The sequence below is a fragment of the Gorilla gorilla genome, chromosome 17 (genome assembly GCF_029281585.2).
Source record: "Gorilla gorilla gorilla isolate KB3781 chromosome 17, NHGRI_mGorGor1-v2.1_pri, whole genome shotgun sequence".
Taxonomy (NCBI): Eukaryota; Metazoa; Chordata; class Mammalia; order Primates; family Hominidae; genus Gorilla; species Gorilla gorilla.
Genome location: NC_073241.2, coordinates 58,069,938 through 58,075,937, shown reverse-complemented (window position 1 = coordinate 58,075,937; position 6,000 = coordinate 58,069,938).

The window sequence follows — 6,000 nt, the reverse complement described above, 5'->3', positions numbered from 1 at the left end:
TTGTTCTGCCGCCCAGGCTGGAGTGCAGTGGTGCAATTTCAGCTCACTGCAACCTTTGCCTCTCGGGTTCAAGCAATTCTCCTGCCTCAGCCTCCCAAGTAGCTGGGATTACAGGCACACGCCAACACGCCCGGCTAATTTTTGTATTTTTAGTAGAGATGGGGTTTCACCATGTTGGCCAGGATGGTCTCAATCCCTTGACCTCGTGATCTGCCCACGCTGGCCTCCCAAAGTGCTGGGATTATAGGCGTGAGCCACTGTGCCCAGTCAGTGGTATGATTTTTAAAATATAATGAAGGTAGGAGGATAGACAAATCATATATACTGAAATGCCCAGTATAATTCTGAAACTAGAGCTTGAAAGAGACTCATACGGATGAAAAAGCTGACGTTCACATCAGATGAAAAGAAGACCTGGACATGTTATTAGGGAATATACCCATATATGTATAGGTAATTGTACAATAGAGCAGTTAAATGAAAGAAAAAAAATGATCCTACTGATTAGATGTACTGATGAGACAGGAGGAAAAAAAGTAAACAAAACAACAACAACAAAATTCTTACTGTTAGTAGAATATTAGAAACGTGTAAGATAAGTGAAAGCAGGTAAGCAAAAGATTGAAGAGTCAGTGACGGGCTGAGGCAGTGGCAGATCCAGATGTAGGATAGCCATTTTGTTGATAGAACTTATCAAGGGGCATGTCTTAAGGCTGTATGAGCACAGCTGGAATTATTACTTTGAAAGAATGTTTAATTTAAATGGCTTCATCATTGTTGGAGGTTTCAAAGGGTCTACTCTCACTTCCCAAACCACCCTTTCCACTGCATTGTTACTTACTAGAGAGAGAGTACTCATGACATTGGATATGATGTAAAATGTATTTTTTGCTTTTTTGAGTAACATCATTCATAATTTATTTGGATCTCCTATTTATTTCCTAAATAGAAAAAATACACTATGTTTAGTTATCCCTTATCTCCCTGGTCAATTCAATTCTCTCCTGTCACTTTCCCTTTTACCCCTGTTGTCATTAAGTATAAGCTGCTATTTAAAAAGAAGAAAACTCTACAACAGGAAACTGAGAAAATTCTCTCCTGGCATTGTAACATGACTTAATCCCAATTTCACCATAAAAATAAATGTTTAAAATGATTATATTGCACTGAATAATATCATACCAATGATTCACTACAGGAAGATCCACATAATATGTAGAATACCAGCCAGGTAAAAAGCACTTCCTATGTATACTATACACAATGTTAGCTGTTAATAAATCTAAAATCATTTAACATTGTTATAACATAGAGAAGTAGATGTTTTACCCCATTTTACAGTTGGGGAAACAAAGCATCACAAAGCTTGAGTACCACAGATATTAAACTGAAGAACCAGGATTCAAATGAAATATTTCTCATGCTATATCTCTAATTCTTTTCAATATACTGTAACATAGACTGTTCATTTTACAGGAACCAGTACAGAGGAATTCTGTACACTACTGATGGCTCTGAATAATAGTAATGTTTCCTTTAACAACAGCAGAGTGCAAACGGAGCAAGTTGGTTACTGCCACTGATGGATAACATAGGTCTGTATCGTACATAGTACATAGACTGGAATGCACATGGCAGTATAGCATCACTATTCTGATGCAAATTCTATGACTTTTCTGTTTGAAAATAAAGAAGATAATGAGAAGCATCTAATGCAGAGCAATTTCATGACAAATTTTCAGCTGGATACCTGGAGGCATAGTACTACAAGGTAGGAAAAAAAAAATCTCTGTTCTGGAATAATTACAACCACTAGTAGGAAATACTATACCCACAATTAGAGAGACCCTCACAAGAGCTTACCTCCTTTCTTGTCAAAGTCTTGTCAAGGAGAGGCTTTTTTGATTCAATAGGCTGTATTGGAGCAGTGCTCCAAAAAGGAATGCTCTAATTTCATTCATTTTTTTTGTTTAAAATAACCATATTTTAAACAAATGTGGTTTACATATATAATGAGAAATAGAATGTGTTGAAAAATAGAGTTCATACTTGATGTCAACATGTATAAAATAATTTTGAAACTATAATCTCCTCTACAGATAAAAGAATATCCATGAATATTTTATCATTCACCATGGCATGCCTCCATTATTATTACCCCTGTACTCTTAAGGAGTTGAAAATGAGTGTGAAAAACTGGTTCCATTAACATTAGGAATTAGTGCAAGTAAAAAGATGAGTAGTTGAAATCAAAGACATTTTAGAATTTGAGATCATGGAAGCAAATTACGACTTTACAGCTTTTTGTAGTGGAGGTGTCAAAGAAAACCAGAATCAGACAGTAGTTAAAAAGGTAAAAACAGATTTTATTCATGAATTTATTACAATATGGGAAAAGAGACCTCAGAATAGAGCTGGGCTTAATTCCTAATATGGCAAGACAAGGGGGGATTTGTAACCAAGGAGCAGGCTGGTGGATGGGTGAATGGAAAATTACTAAGAGGAGACATCAACAGTAGCAGGATTTTGGCTAAACCCACCCAGCAGGATTCTTGCTGACGGCAGGCAAAGGTGATCAGATATCATCTGGGGGATGTTGGAAGATGAAAATTTGATCAGATATCACATGCGATCAGAGAGTAAGGGTGGAGAATTTCTTAAAACCTGACTTAGCAGGATTTTTACTAAAACTGGGAGGCAAGGCAAGGACTAAGACAGAAACCTGAGATTGAGAACTAGTCAAGAAAAGGGCTCAGAGGGGCCTGACTAAAGTTTGTCAGAGTTGAAGAATATCAGAGTTGAACAGATTGAAGAAACTTGACACCTGCTGGTAGGAAAAATCAGCAGTGTGGGTGAGCAGATGGCAAGGAAAAGGTTAGAAAAAGCAGTGACCAAAGCAATTGGATGGACAGACAAACTTTAAGACATGAATAAATTATAGTATTAAGAAGTGGTTTTGCAAGTGTAACAATTGATTTAAAAAGAGCCAGTATGCAATATTTTAAAACTCTAACTTATTGTAAAGTAATAAGTAACTATGACAAAATTTAGATTTTAGAATTTAACAGACTTATCTATTCATCTGTGGTGCACTTAGTGAATTCAAATGTCACAAACACTGAGCCTCAATTTCCTTGTTTAGAAATTGCTAGGAATAATGTACCTAGCATAGGATCATTAACATAGAGTGTGTTCATTTAAGGTCAATTCCTGCCCTCTCCCCCAACCCCAACATTTATTTTAAGCTTATTATATTGTATATATACATTTTTTCCAGCTTATTCCAAATAAATTGTATACCACTTTGTTTTGTGAGAAATTGTATATTAATACATTCCATAGTACAAAATATGCAATATTTAGCCTACCTTTAAATTTTCCAAAACTGACCTAAGAATCAAATTATAATTTTTTAAATTACACTAACTATATTTTCTATCTCAAATTCAATCTATTATATAGGTTTCTAGGTTATAGGTCGGACTTTGCCTTTTAAAATTTTAGACACTCATTCTCTCTTTCAAAAATTTCCACTATAAATCTCCAAGAGTTCTATGCCCTGCTTAGAACACATTTACATAAATATTATTTTAAAAGCATATATTTACTAAGACTTCACTCTGTACAAAGAACTGTGACTGACAAACCTCAAGGATCAAAATTAAATCTGAACAAGGCTTTGCCACAATGAACATCCTCACATTGTTTAACTCTGTATGGGAAAAAGAAAGATCCCATGTCCCCTATCTTCAAAAGAATACTTTTGAAAGTAGCTCATTCAGTTGATGTAGAGGAAATAGCTTCCTTTATACTTTTCTACTTGATTATATATTGTTTTACCATAGTAGCTTGTTTTGGAAATGTACTTTAGAAGTCCAAGTATCCTTACTCTCATTTAGAAATAAAGATAATTCTGGTTGAAGAAAAAATAGAAATAAGGTTACTTTTTTATACTCTTAAGAGTCAGGCAAAGATGTCATTCAATAGAAGGGATTGGACAATGCCACACACTCTAATAATTCCAAATGTTAAAACATCCTAAGCAGGGCCTGAGTCCTGATAGCTTTATGCCAAATCTGGGTTATAGTGGGTTTATCATTAGAGAGAGCAATGTCTTATTCTCCACCTAGTGAGTAACTAGATAGAGGCTGCCCTCCTGAATTTAAAGGGAAATTAATAATTGACACACTACTTTAAGGGTGGCATGGGGGGTTTTGTTTCGTTGAAAAATCAACTCCTCAATCCTCTTAGCATCCCTTGCTCTTCTCTGAACTTTGCCTAGTTGTTAACCTCCTTGGGGGTACTGCAGAAACGGAATGGAATGCAATACCTTTAATGGAAACCTCATTCTCACTAAGACTGAGCAAAAGAAGATTTTAAACTTCTTACTTAACAATTCAGAGTTTGACTCGCTTGGAAGTCATAGCCAAGTCGATGTTAATATTAAATTTTTCATCTAACACATCATTATTTCAAAGAGGGTAATTAATCAATTAAATGATTGGATGTATGTGCATTTATGTAGTTAAGAGACATGGTTACATCTAAGTTTTATGATTTATGTGTCTAAAAGACCATAATCTTTTTGCACAAACACATGTTTATAAAAGGAAGAGAAGAATAATTAATTTATTTTCAAACCAGTACATCAATCCCTGGTGAACAGCCATCTTCTAATACCTGTCTCCAAGTTTTTCTTTTTCTACCAACTATAACCACTGCCAACTTGTCAAATGATGCAGCTTTTGCTTCCCCATGGCAACAGATCCCTGCCCTGAGTGACAGGATTTCCATATTGACAACTGGAAAATGTCCCAAATAACTCTGTGAAGCACCTGGAGTTTAATTTCCCATCTTAACATCCAGAAGGAGTCTTTTTTTATTATTTCTCACATGTTAAAGTGAGGTTATTTATATACCACACAACTGATGGTGTGATGACAGCCAAGCTAAGCAGAGAGTATTTGAAAGATTCAATAAACGTAGCTTCCCTGAAAATGGTGTATTAATGTCGTTCAAAAGATTTGAATGATCTGCTTAAAATAGCTAGGAATTTTAAGACATGCCTGCATTTAAAACAGTGATAACATAACAGCACCTAGTCATCTTAACAACAAAAAAAGGTAAAAATGGAATAATTTTCTATAAAAGACATCAAGCTTTCCATGTCAAAGTTTAAGTAAATGCCAGAGAACAAGTAAAAAATACATAAGCATTTCTGCCACAGAATAGGTGTCTTTTAACAAAAGACGGAGAACCATATTTCTTTCTTCCTAATGGCAACTCTTCATCACTAAAAATAGCACACTAAAAACCTACCAAGTGGAGTGTTTTTGAATAAATCTGAATTATAGTGACCTGAATAAGAGCAAGGAACATTATTCAAAACCACGCACACTGGCAATTCCTGCCAGGAATAAAGTAATCCCTCAGTCACTAATTGTGTGGTGTGTGCGTGTGTATGTGTATGCATGCATGCATATGCCTATGTGTGTAAGTGCACAATTCTATTTGAAAGGTATGATTTTTCTTGACTTAGTATAAAATTCAGTCATTTTTAGAAAATGTAGTGTCATAGATTTCTCCTTGAATTCTGCATTAGATTTTTCGAAAACTAGAAATTAACAACACTGCAATAGATTTTTATAAAACTAGAAATTAATATTCTTTCTTTATGTAATTCCCATAAATGGCACAAACTTGCTTTTCCTTCCATTTAGCTTTGATGAAAAAATTAAACAATATGCTTTTGCCATATAATAATCTTTACTTTTCTTATTTACAACAGCAAAGGCTTTATGGCCATGATTTTGTTCTGTCCTCAGTTGATAGACCCAAGGTTAAGCTAAAATCATTTTTTATTCCTTGACACTTCCTGAAGTCCTCACTGAAAGGTTTAACAACATATGTTGGCCTCTCACCTCTTCTCCCTTTTTCTTGACTGGACTTTGAATCCCCATCATAGAAATCGTTGAGCTGAAGGCAGAGGATGTAATGTTG